Here is a 12,615-nt window from a genome sequence, read left to right as displayed (position 1 = left end):
CTATTGCACATTTATGTAGTTTTCCCCTCTGAAGCACACAGATAATTTGGGTTTTTTTAAAATATGATTTACATCTGGCACTTGAGGAAGATGTTTTAGGAAACCATAAATTGTTATTCCTTGTAAAAGCAATGTCCTTTTTTGTTATTGCCAAGATTTCTTTTCCCTAAGCACTCATTCCCTGTTCAAGACAGTGTAGCTACTAATGAGCAAAACACGGCAAGTACCTCAGTCAAACGTTTTCCTTTGTTTATATTCGTGGAGTTCATCCTGCAATGGGAAAAATCCCTTAGTGTCAAATAGTCTAAAAGTGCTCAAATTCTGCCAAGAGGAAAGTTATAAAGCTTTGTGTACCCATGGTTTAAATTAATCTAAAGCAATGCAAAAGTGACTCATCTCAAAGAACATCAACCACACTGCTTCTATTGTCTTCATTTATAAAATGCATTCTATTTACATAAGTCCCATTTCCAGATATAAATGTCACTGATTGGCAATACTACAATATGAGCATTTAAATGACAAACTCTGATACAGGCACTTGCCACTTATTAAAGGTATATGATGTTTTCAGCCCACTTGAGATTTTCACAGTAGTTCCGGTTACTAGCAATCAGTTTTCGAAAACACTGTACGCCCAATAATAATGAGCACCTTCAGATGAATTTTTTTAAAAGACAGCATTAATTCAGGACATAGATTAAAAAAATAAGTTTGATGGTGAAAGTGAAGTGAAAGTGAAGTCGCTCAGTCGTGTCCCACTCTTAGCGACCGAATGGACTGCAGCCTACAAGGCTCCTCGGTCCATGGGATTTGCCAGACAAGAGTACTGGAGTGGGCTGCCACTGCCTTCACAAACCTACCCACACATTTTGGTTTCATGTAACATAACAGTGTATGAACTCTCCCTGCCTTTTTATATTTTTCCTTCTGAAGGATGTTCAAAATATGCTATTTTAAATATAATAATCCATAAATAAAATACAGTGCTTGCCAAAATTATTTTTTCACATATATTTATGGCCTTTAGATGTTGTTTTGGATGCTGATTTTCTCCTGAGATACAATTTAAAAGCTTTCAAAAATGTATTTTTTAAAATTTCTATGAAATATGTAGAGTTTTTGTGTGTGTGTGATTTGTGTTTCTATATAGCCAAATTGCTCTGTTGTTATAAATACTATATGTAAAATTACCAAATTTCCTGGCATTCCACTTTTATAGGGGATACTGCATCATTAAACACTGAAAGAATATAACTGTTCAAACTGCTTAAAATATTTTGTAACCATAAATTATTATCCAAAAATATTTTTCAAGTAGATAAAAAGAGTTGTCAATTCTGCACAGTGAATGCCTCATAAGGGGCTCGTTTGTGGTTGAAAACTGAATAAAAGCAGTAAATTAAGACCAGACTTAACCATAGAGAAGCTGTAATCCACTGCAGATTTCCTTGGTGAATGAAGTATTGTTATGTGGATTTATCCTCCTTGCTTGTACAGTTAACCAGTCACATCTGTGGCCAAAGTGTTGTCTATGCTCAAAGACAACGTGGCTTCACTAACCCCAAGGAGGTCAGCCCATGCTGGTTTACATTTTATTGATAAGTGCAAAGCAAACTTCACAACTCTTTCACGGGGGCTGCCTGTGAAAGGGCAAGAAGGATGTTGAAGCTGAACTATTTTTTTTTAGAATGGAGATGAGTATCACAAGATGAGGGGGCACTTGAGAATCTGCCAGTGACACTGGGTGTTCACTTCTCTAGTACACATGATGTTAGCAGAGAAGGCTGTGACGAAGCCAAGAGAAAAGTGGGTGTGAAAAAAGCATAGGAGCATCTAGGGTTTCTGAATGCAGTCAGAGCTGAGAACGGGCAAGAATATGGTATACATGAGAGGAGTATCACTCATCATAAATATTCAATTTCAAGAATTTAAATAGTTTCCAGACATAGAAACCCTTGATGGTTATTTTACCCAGCATTATTGGTTTTCTTCTGTTGTTTGTCAGCAGCTACCATAATTAATGAATAAGACCCTGTAAGTCTTGACAATGAGTCAGTTTAATCTTAAGTCTGTGTATTTTTCTTTGTGATTACATGCCAATAAAATAACTCATTTGCCTTTTTGTAAATTAAAGGAAGCCAAATCAGTCATATCTCTGCTATTCTTTTCTTTTAGAGCCCAATGATTCCAAAGGACATTAAGTTTGATTTCTCAGATGAAGGTTTGTGGCTGCCCCTCATGCTTTTCAAAATATTACCAAGTCAGAGCCGAAAAGAAAACTGTAAGTGAACATTATTTCAAATCAGTTATTTTTCATTGTTTGGGAACGTTTTCTCACATTTCTCTGTAATTCATTCTAATTTGTTCACTTTGTAAGAGATGTGGGAAAAGAAGAAAGAGAGAGAACACACAAGTGAAAAATACCCTTTTATTGGGTGGGGACTTGCTATTTTAAAATTTTAAGAATCCAACACCTTTCTAAAACAGCATTTTATAGATAAGGTCAAATTTGCAAGAAATAAGTTCATTATTGAACATGAGCAGGCAACTGTTTCTTACGGTTACAGTAAAATGTGTGTAAAATATGAACTTAGTACCCTGATCCAGGGCTTGAATCTTTTGGATTAAGATTTTTTTTTTGAAATTTTTCAAAATTGGAATATTGTTCCTCTGTGAAAGGGAAAATATTTAGGGCTAATGAGACCTTCAATAGATTCAGCAGCTCTATTAAGGAGTAAATAGGTTATCTGCTCAACAAAAGCTCATCTGGGACTTGAAGTAACATGGATCTGCTAACACTCATAGAGAGCTCCCAGAAAACATGAGCTCTTGAAAATTTGTGGAGATTTGATTTGATTCCTGAAGAATAAATTTATAATTACCATCTTCACTTAATAAAAGAAAACCATGACTCGATTATACCTATTATATCTTTACAAAGGTGTCTATTTCTGAGGAAAGAGGAATCTTAAAATCTTTAATATTACAGAGTATATGTATATGTTCCATCAATACTTTTGGCGTTTCAAAAGCTTTCCTTCTACTTAGTAAAAAGTGGTAGTGTGCTAGTTTCCTGTAGCTTTAGTTTAAATTGACTACAAATATTGTACAAGTTCCTGAACCTAAAGACAATATTTTTTTCTATCAAATACAACTATTTAAGTCATACTCCCAACCCTCTACATACATGTATATCCCTTGGAAGTTGAGGGGAGAAAACGTCAGGAGAAACTCCTTAGCAATAACTTAACTCTCTGGTGCTTTGGAGTTATAAGTATTTTCTAAAATGGTTGCTGATTGATCAAAATAATAATTTATTGTTATACTTCTCCATGGCTTCTGTGTGCTGCAACAATTTAATAAAGAAATAAGACTTCCCCTTAAAATAAAGTGTTTATTAGCGTTTATAATTCCGTGTTGTGTGGCATGTTAAGTGTTGTGAAAAGGTTATGCATCTACTCACTGCAGCATCAAAAGTATAAAGGTGATAGGTGAGAGTCTTTGTTGCAAGTGCTGAGAAATAATCATTTAAAGGTCAGTTGCACTCAAAAAAAGAACACTTGTTTAATAAGTAACTCATTTTGGGATATGCTGCACTTTTAAAGGTTACAGAGTAGACCAATTTGCCAGTGATGTCAGCAAGAAGTACTATTAAAGTCATTGGTCCTAGTAAAACTATCCTTCTTAAAATTCAGATTGCATGCCTTCTCACATAGCGCAGCACACATGAAAACGTGCCCAGATCATTTACAGCATGGTTAAGTACTCAGCTCCTCCTAAAAGCAACAGTGGAGCTTTAGGGAGGAAAACATTAGTACACACATGCATGCCATCCCACATCGGATTCATTCTTTAAATGTTATTAATTTCTAAGAACATGTCATGGGTTACAAGATTTCTCACTGGATCATATCCCAAAAGTGTGTTTCTAGAAACTCTTACAGGAATGAAATAACTATTGATTCAGCTACATAAATGAAACACTATTTATTTCTATCCTTTTCTATTCCAAGAGCAATTTCCCTCCATGGCTTTTCCCTCCAAAAGCCAAAAAAAAAAAAAAAATTCAGTTTAACAATAAAATAGAATATTAACCTGATACGTGAAAAAAGAGAAATAACAACAATAATAATATGGGCAAAAATTTTTTAATACAGAAGGGTGTTTTTTTAAGACCTGAATAAAGGTAGTGGTTTATTACTATGAAAAAGGTTGCCCATAGGGAACTGATACACAGCAAATAGAAGCTATTTTGTTGTTTAGCATTTTTGAAGCAGTGTTTTAAGCTAGCAGTAATTTTCTCTAGAAGATAAGATTTCGACCTGAGATGCGTATATGAAAAAAAAATTTAAGAAAAATCTCTGCAGAAAGCAATCTCTCTGAACACTTGATTGCTTAAGATTTGCGTTTACTTCTTTCCTTTTTACATAGGTCGCAAAGCTTCCCAGCTGTGACATTTAGTTTGTGGTAAATAGTGACTTCTTCGATTTTTATAAGGAGCTGATTTTTAACATAACCTGGATAAGAAATTTAATTATAGTTTAAAACAATACATTTTATTGCAAACTTCCTAGATTTGTTATTTAGATTAAAGGAGTAAGAAACCATGTAACTCTTATTCTATTGTAAAGAACTGTCCTTATGTACATAAGACATTTGCAATTAGAAGAAAATACAACTCTTTTATTTCAAGCAACTAAGCTAAGAATCAAGTTATTCTCTTAATTTGCCTTGCTTTTCATTTGAAAAAGGACAAAATCTATTTCCTGGGCAATTTTGCAGAGCAAAGATATTAATACTTTGGGGTTTAATTGTATCCTGTGTTTAAATACACTGTGGGTGAAACCCCAGACCTCTGCTTAATTGCTGTGAGAAAATAGCCTGATTTCTCTGAGATTAGGCACACGCTTATGTATACTTTGACCCAAGAGTGCCTCCTTCAGAATTAATCTTCGAAGGTAGAGGGGTTTGCTTTTATATGTGCTGCAGGGCCATTCGTGACAAACAGGGCCTAATAAACTAACTTCACCCTTCAGACCTCGCTTTTGCTGTCAACATTTTTCTTCATCTATTCATTTCACACATCTCTTGTGCAGTGGCTTATTAGCAAACCCTAAACTGGGCAGGAGGAATCATTTTAATGGTGTTTTTTAATTAGAGGACTTTAAAATTTAAATACTTCAGAAATGGAACAAAAAAACTTTGTTTTTCTAATGAAGCATAAAGTGTTCTAAAATAACTCCATTTAAGTAAATACTGTAGGCCTGTGAAAAGACAAACAATTCATATTTACTTAAAATTTTGTTCTGCAGCTGCATTTAATGTATGAAAGCACTTTTTCTTTCCCATCAGCTACATCAGAATTGTTTTTGTAAGATGTAACAGAATGTTCTGGTTTTTAAATATTTATATTAATCAAAGTTAGAGCTGTTTATATTTTTTGGCAATAGGGCTTTTCTTTAAAAGTGATGCACTTCCATCTAACTAAACAAAAGTGTTGAAAGGGCCTGTCATGTAAACTTCAACATAGTACAGTTGGTAATAGAAATTTTGAAGACAGGAAGAGAGGGGAGCTAGTCTCTAGGTTTCAGGTTAAACATAGATTAATAAAATGTGCAACATTGGTCATTTCCAAGATTTTCCTGAGGAAATGTCATTCATTGCCACCTGTAAACTATGGAGTTACCTGGTTGAAAGGTTTGTGTTCAAGTTTCTTTTGTGGTTTCTTGGGGCATTGGTAAGTCAAGCCTGAAAGCTGGGTGAAAAATGACAAATCACTATAGCTGGGAGCTTACTACATCAATCAATTCATAAAAAACTCCTTTACATTTGCTATATTTCTAAACTATTTTTAGTAATGACAACACTACCTTCATATTATATATCTACAATCTTCTATATTTATGAACAAAAACAGCTCAAACTAAAGCATTTTGAAGTCAAACCTCCAGCTATTATTATTGCCATCAGCTTAGGTTGACTAATACAGACTCTTATAAAGGAAGTGCAGTCTCTATTAAAGACATTTAAATAGCAACCTAGGGAATTCCCAGGCAGTCCAGTGGTTAGGACTCAGCATTTTCACTGACTTGGGTCCTGGGTTCGATCTCTGGTCAGGGAACTAAGATCCCACAACCCACATGTGTGGCCAAACAAAGTAAAGAAAGAGAAAGCCAATACTTGATACAATTCATCAATAGTTAACATACTTCTTTTGTTGTTTAGATAATCCCCAATACTCTGGAAACTTGGTAAAACACAACTTTAAGTAGATTGGTCCACTGGGGATTGTGTTGTTATTGTTGCTGTTGTTGTTTTCATTTGGTAGTTCAAATTGCATAGATTAACCTCTATAGAAAATAGTTCTAAACAGGATGAGTGGGACCTAAGCTTTTAGTCCCTAACATGTAAGTTATACATGCTTATGCTTGCAGGTAATGGTAAGCACCTCCCATACAAACAGGAAGTATGATTATGCATTTCAGGCAGAAGGGCTAACAGTCCTCCTGTTCAAACTTTTGGCCCTTTCAGATTCCCTGATCCTGCATTATTTTGTTTAACTTGATGTAAGTCTTGACCAGTAGCTGACTCTGAGAAAACATTTCCTGACATAATTTTCAGAGGTGATGTGAGATTATTATGCTTGCCTTTTCATTTTCGGTTGAGAACGAAAAATCTAATGGTGGTTCCTGGCTAATACTTCATGCATGGTCTTTTAATTACCAAGTCAGACTAATTCATTCCTTTGACCTTTAGCATTCCAAATTCATTTTCAAACAGTGGTTAAAATAATCAGTGCACACACACATACACATTCACAAGCACACAAACACATTTAGAGGGGCAAATACGTGCTATAGTAGAACAAGAAAGAAGTGGACTCTTTTTAATTACCTCATTCATAATATAAAGTGGTGAGGGAAGAGCAAGAAAGGTCAGGGTATAATAAATATAAAATTTAAATCTCTAAACTAATTTACTTTTTTTTGTTGTACCAGCTAAATCCAATGAAAATAAACGTGTATTCCATTATGTCACCCTATTATGGATTATTATTAATATCTTATTTCCAGTTTTATGCAATTTTGGTATAATCCAAATCTATGCCTTAGCCTGGGTAGGGGGTTTTGCTTGAGGTAATTGGTGTTGCGTAGTCCAAAGCACAGAAAAAAGAAGACATATCTATAATCTTTAGTCATTCCCAAACACGAAGATAATCGGACCAATTCTTCTATTGTGTACCCTCCCTCTTCACGCAGAGTTTCCTTTGAAGTCAGAGGGAGCTAGAGGAGCTGAAGCTGAGAATGTAGCTGGAGGAAAAGAGTGAATATTATCAGGTCAGATTCTCATAACCAGGCTTTATGCCACATTAACCATTGAGTTTCCTATAATGAAGTATCTTTTATTATCGTTTTTACCTTCAGAATTATTCTAAGATCTAATACAATTTCTAATAATATGCTGGGGATTTTTTTCAAGCGTATTTATTTGAACTTCCTAAGGCTACATCTACATCCTAACCTCCCCAAAATATAGAGAAATAATATTTTTAGAAAAGCTGAAAACGTAGCATTACTTCTGCTTACTTGAATGTCCAGGTGAATCGGAAACACTGCCAATTAAACTGACCTCCAGAGAGACTACAATGCAGACAAGTTAAAAAGGAGGTGGGAGCTGGCTACTTGTAAAACAGTTTTCTTTTGTTCTCCCTGTCATTCACTTTCAAGGAGAGACAAAATGTAGGCTTGCATTGAGGTTTCCTAGCTAAATTTCAGGCTTGCTATTGCCACGTGGCCATTTATTTCTTTGCCCCATTTGTTACAAATCACTGGTGTAATGCATGGGAAATAAAGTTATATAGATTCATGCAATGATGGACTGAAGGTGTGTGGACAGCCATTTGATTTAGGTGAACAAACAGTTGTCCAGAGACTTCCTTTGGTTTCCAAATCTCCAACAAGAGCAAAGGATTAAAGGCTGGAACTAGAACAGGTCAACTTGTCAGGCTGAGAGGCTGTCTAAAAGCAAGCCAATCTCTTCATTTAGCTATACATATACACATGTGATAATAATTATCACATGGCCTAGCATAGCATTCTCTTTACAAATGTGTACATATTTTTTATTTTTATATAAATATATATAAATATTTTAAGAATACAATGCTAAGCCACGTGAAAACTATTACAGACACAAAAACAAATCACATGACCCTTGAAAAATTCAAATTTGTGTGAGGGAGAGAGACATGTTAATAAACAATCACAAAACAAAAACATGACAAGCATCATAACACAGGCATAGAAGAGTAAAAAGAAGGAAGTTATTAATTCTTCCTGGAATTTGGAAAAAAGTGCTGGGTTGGTCAATAATAGTTTCACAGAGAAGTTGATAAATAAGCTGTAAAGTATAAGTATAAGCAGGTACATTCGAGCAGAAGAGGCAATCCAAAGCAGAAGAAATAGCATGGATTCAAACCAGAGCAAGTCTAATTGATGGAATAAATGGTTGAGTCTGACTATATGCAGCACATGGTGTGTAGGCTGTATATAAGGGGAGGAGTCTATTAGAATTCACTTCCAAATTTCTGACCAATAAACAAAGCCTTGTATGTTATGCTAGATAGTCAAGATTTTATCCAGGCAATGGTGAAAAGTCACCAAAATGTTTAAGCAAGGTAGTAACATGATCAGAATGTTTTAAAAAGTAGTTGAGGGACTTCCCTGGTGGCTCAGTGTTCAAAGCATCTGCCTGCCAATGCAGTAGAGATGGATTTGATCCCTGATCTGGGAAGATCCCATATGCTGCTGAGCAACTTAGCCCATGTGCCACAACTATTGAGCCTGTGCTCTAGAGCCTGTGAGCCGCAACTACTGAACCCACGTGCAGCAGCTACTGAAGCCCACGTGCCCTAGAGCCTGCGCACTGCCACTAGAGAACAGCCCCTGCTTGCTGCAGCTAGAGAAAAGCCCGTTCAGCAATGAAGACCCAGCTCAGCCAAAAATCAATCAATAAAATTATTTTTAAAAAATAGTTGACATCAGTAGAGAGGAAGGTTTGGAGAGTAACAAGAATAGGATAATGGTCATCAGTTTTAGTAAAGTTGAGAATTGAAAATGCATAAGAGCCTTTGCCACAGTAATAAATTGAGGAGAGATTTTAGGATTTTTTTTTTTTAATTGCAAACCTTAGTCTATTCAACTTTTCATGTGCATACTACTATGTCTGGGTCAGAGTGATACAGGTGGATAAAAGATTTTTCCAGTATAGTTAACAGTAGAAGATGGTATCTTAAGTTAGAATTCCTAGAAGTAGAGCCCAGGATTGAAATTCTTCTGAAAATGATTTATTAAGGGAATGCTCTTAGGGAAAAGACGGCAAAAAAAGCATAATAGGCAGAAGAAGATAGCCAAGAAAGACATAACTTTGGATGGAAACTAGCTTTAGTTTAGTCTGGTGCCTTGACGAACTATTGAACATAAATTGTACCACAGGATTAATACCTCTTATTCCCAAGAACAGTAATTTTCAGCTGAGTTGGCACTATTCAGTGGAGGGCAAATCTTTGGGCAGGGTGCAGCCATGAGCTCTGACCGGCCAAGGACTCACAGCAGCCGGTGGGTAGGAGAAATGCCAGCAGCACAGCAGTCCGCCCCCTGCACTGCTCAGACCCACTTGCTTCTTTCTTAGGTTCTCTCTTCCCAGGCACAGCTGCTTCAGCATTCTGGTTAGCGAAGGACTTAGTACAGTACAGTGTTTTCCAGACTAATGTGTAAGAGAATGGATGGCAGAACAAGCTACAGCTTCTCCTGCTGCAGTTTGTCCCAAGGCCATAACATAGTCACCAGCTCCCTCCTTCGTCACCCTTCCAGATGCTCCTCCTTATGGCCTAATACTTCTGCAGGTCTAAGTAGATTGCTGGGGGACGATGAGGGGGTAAATCAAATGAGCTTCTCTAAGGGGTCAAATACCTGGTTACCTGCCCTAATCAGGGTATGGTTGCTGTACTTGCCCATTACAGATAAACAAGGCATGATAATTCCAAAATACACCCCAAAGACCATCTGAATGGCAAACATATTGCTCCCTGTCTCTGACATGTGGCATTATTGCTCCCCCTTCGTTGATAATAAGGTCAGTTTTCTTACCAACATAGTAACTTTTTTGTGCCAGCTAGTCTACTGGTGGGCTTCCTGAATGGCTGAGTGGTAAAGAATTCACCTGCCAATGCAGGAGACACAGGTTCAGTCCCTGGGCTGGGAAGATCCCCATGTCCCTGGAGAAGGAAATGGCAACCCACTCCAGTGTTCTTGTCTGGAAAATCCCATGGACAGAGGAGCCTGCAACGCTACAGTCCATGCAGTCACAAGAGTGGGACACGACTTAGTAGCTAAACAACAGCAAGTCTACTGATACAAGGAGTCCCAAGGTAATGTGACAATAGCTTTAAGTTTACTGAGACTCTTGAAGTTTCCCCCAGTGGAGGTTTCCCTTCATTGGACCCAGGATCTCTAAACTCACAAAACCTAAAGTTACAAGGATGGATCACTCAAACTGACAGTAAAAAGTGTCTGTCTTATGTTCACCAATTGATGCCTACACTCATGTATTCTACCTAATCAGGACAGAGCACCATATATCCATGGTTACAATGAATACAATTCCCTGAACAAATGGTACCCATCCTCACAGATTATCATCTCTAAGCTGGTGCCTTAGTTGTGTCAGAGTGTAGTAGGACCAGTGAAAGCTATGGTAATATGCCCACTGACATATTTTCTTTGCCATAAAGTGAGTGCCTTGGTCCAGTTAACATGATGTAATCCATAGAGTGCACAAGTACAATACTCTGCAGAATATCCAGATAGATAGACTCTGTCCCTTCAGACTATATTTTGCCTGAGGTGGAGAATTAACATAACACTAAGTACCAACAAAGGTCCATCTAGTCAAGGATATGGTTTTTCCAGTGGTCATGTATGGATGTGAGAGTTGGACCATAAAGAAAGCTGAGTACTGAAGAATTGATGCTTTTGAACTGTGGTGTTGGAGAAGACTCTTGAGAGTCCCTTGGACTGCAAGGAGATCCAACCAGTCCATTCTGAAGGAGATCAGCCCCGGGATTTCTTTGGAGGGAATGATGCTGAAGCTGAAACTCCAGTACTTTGGCTACCTCATGCAAAGAGTTGACTCATTGGAAAAGACTGATGCTCAGAGGGATTGGGGGCAGGAGGAGAAGGGGACGGCAGAGGATGAGATGGCTGGATGGCATCACCGACTCGATGGACGTGAGTCTGAGTGAACTCTGGGAGTTGGTAATGGACAGGGAGGCCTGGCGTGCTGCGATTCACGGGGTCTCAAAGAGTCGGACACGACTGAGCGAATGAACTGAACTGAACTGAACTAAAGTAAAGAATATGGCTGCTGTTGTTCATCCATATGAATGTAAATTGCTTCCAATCCTCCTTGTCAATGGGTATTGAAAATAATATATTTGCCAGAATAATAACCAAAATTTTGTATCCAGGTAATTTGCCCTAGTGCATCTATTACACACAGCATAGCCACAGCTATTGAAACTACACCTTGGTTAAACTAAGAGTCGTCCATTGTCATCCATCCTAACCATCTATTAGTTTATGTATCATCTAGACTGGTGAATTACATCAGGCTTCCTCGATGGCTCAGCAGGTAAAGAATCCACCTACAGGGCAGGAGACACAGGAGATGCAGGTTCAATCTCTGGGTCAAGAAGATCCCTGGAACAGGAAATGGCAACCTATTCCAGTATTCTTGCCTGAGAAATCCCATGAACATAGGAGCCTGATGGGCTACAGTCTGTGGGATTACAAAGAGTTGGACATGACTGAGCACTCACACATGCATGATGGAGATCATAATCCCTGTATCTTTTAAATCTCTGAGAAAGGTACTACTCTGTACAACTTTCCTCAGGATATGATCATTGATTTTGATGTACTAACTTGGCAGAGGAGATAATTTCAAGGAGGTCCACTTGACTTTTGCTCATATTTTACGATAGCTGATCAATGATAGAATTCTACCAACTTATAATATATCCAATTATACATTCAAGAACTAAGTATATAAATGACCACTGGGTAAGTATGTGGACCCACCATGAAATAAACCAGGGTCAGGACTCCTTCATTTACTTCCTGAAAAGTATAAATAGCCACTCTAGTAGAGAGCTCATGATGGTGCTTTAGCACCAAATCATACTTTGCATCTCAAAGTCCCAGAATGACCTGAGTATTCCCTTTTCCCTAGTGTACAGTTTTCTGAGTAAATAGCTCTTGTCCTTTTGGGGAAGGCCTAAAAAGAATCACAATTACTTTAATGTTGCATTTCCTTTCTCTTGGGGCCACAACATCTCCTTCAGTCAAGGAGTTCTGGCTCAGAACTGGCTCAGATCTGAAAAGAGAGCAGGAGATTTAAGATTTTCCAGTCAGTTATCCAACCTCAATATTTGCTTATATTTTGATTATGTATTAAGCAATACATTTGTTGGCTGCCCATCTGTCTTGCCCTTATACGAGGTAGACATTGCCATAGATACTTAACAACAGCCTCCATCCCACCTGCAAGAGA

At 37.4% G+C, this 12,615-nt stretch overlaps 1 protein-coding gene across 1 annotated transcript in view; it reads left to right on the top strand.

The window, feature by feature from the left end:
• The window catches only part of ADGRL2 (adhesion G protein-coupled receptor L2), a gene marked incomplete at its 5' end in the record, with an annotated part of 710,493 nt that overhangs the window by 294,247 nt on the left and 403,631 nt on the right, over positions 1 to 12,615 (top strand). The window contains 1 exon segment of the mRNA NM_181013.1: positions 2,179 to 2,284.

Source organism: Bos taurus, chromosome 3 (genome assembly GCF_002263795.3).
Source record: "Bos taurus isolate L1 Dominette 01449 registration number 42190680 breed Hereford chromosome 3, ARS-UCD2.0, whole genome shotgun sequence".
NCBI classification, from domain to species: Eukaryota; Metazoa; Chordata; class Mammalia; order Artiodactyla; family Bovidae; genus Bos; species Bos taurus.
The sequence above is the reverse complement of the archived record's forward strand: the minus strand, read 5'-3'. Positions and strand labels throughout refer to the sequence as shown.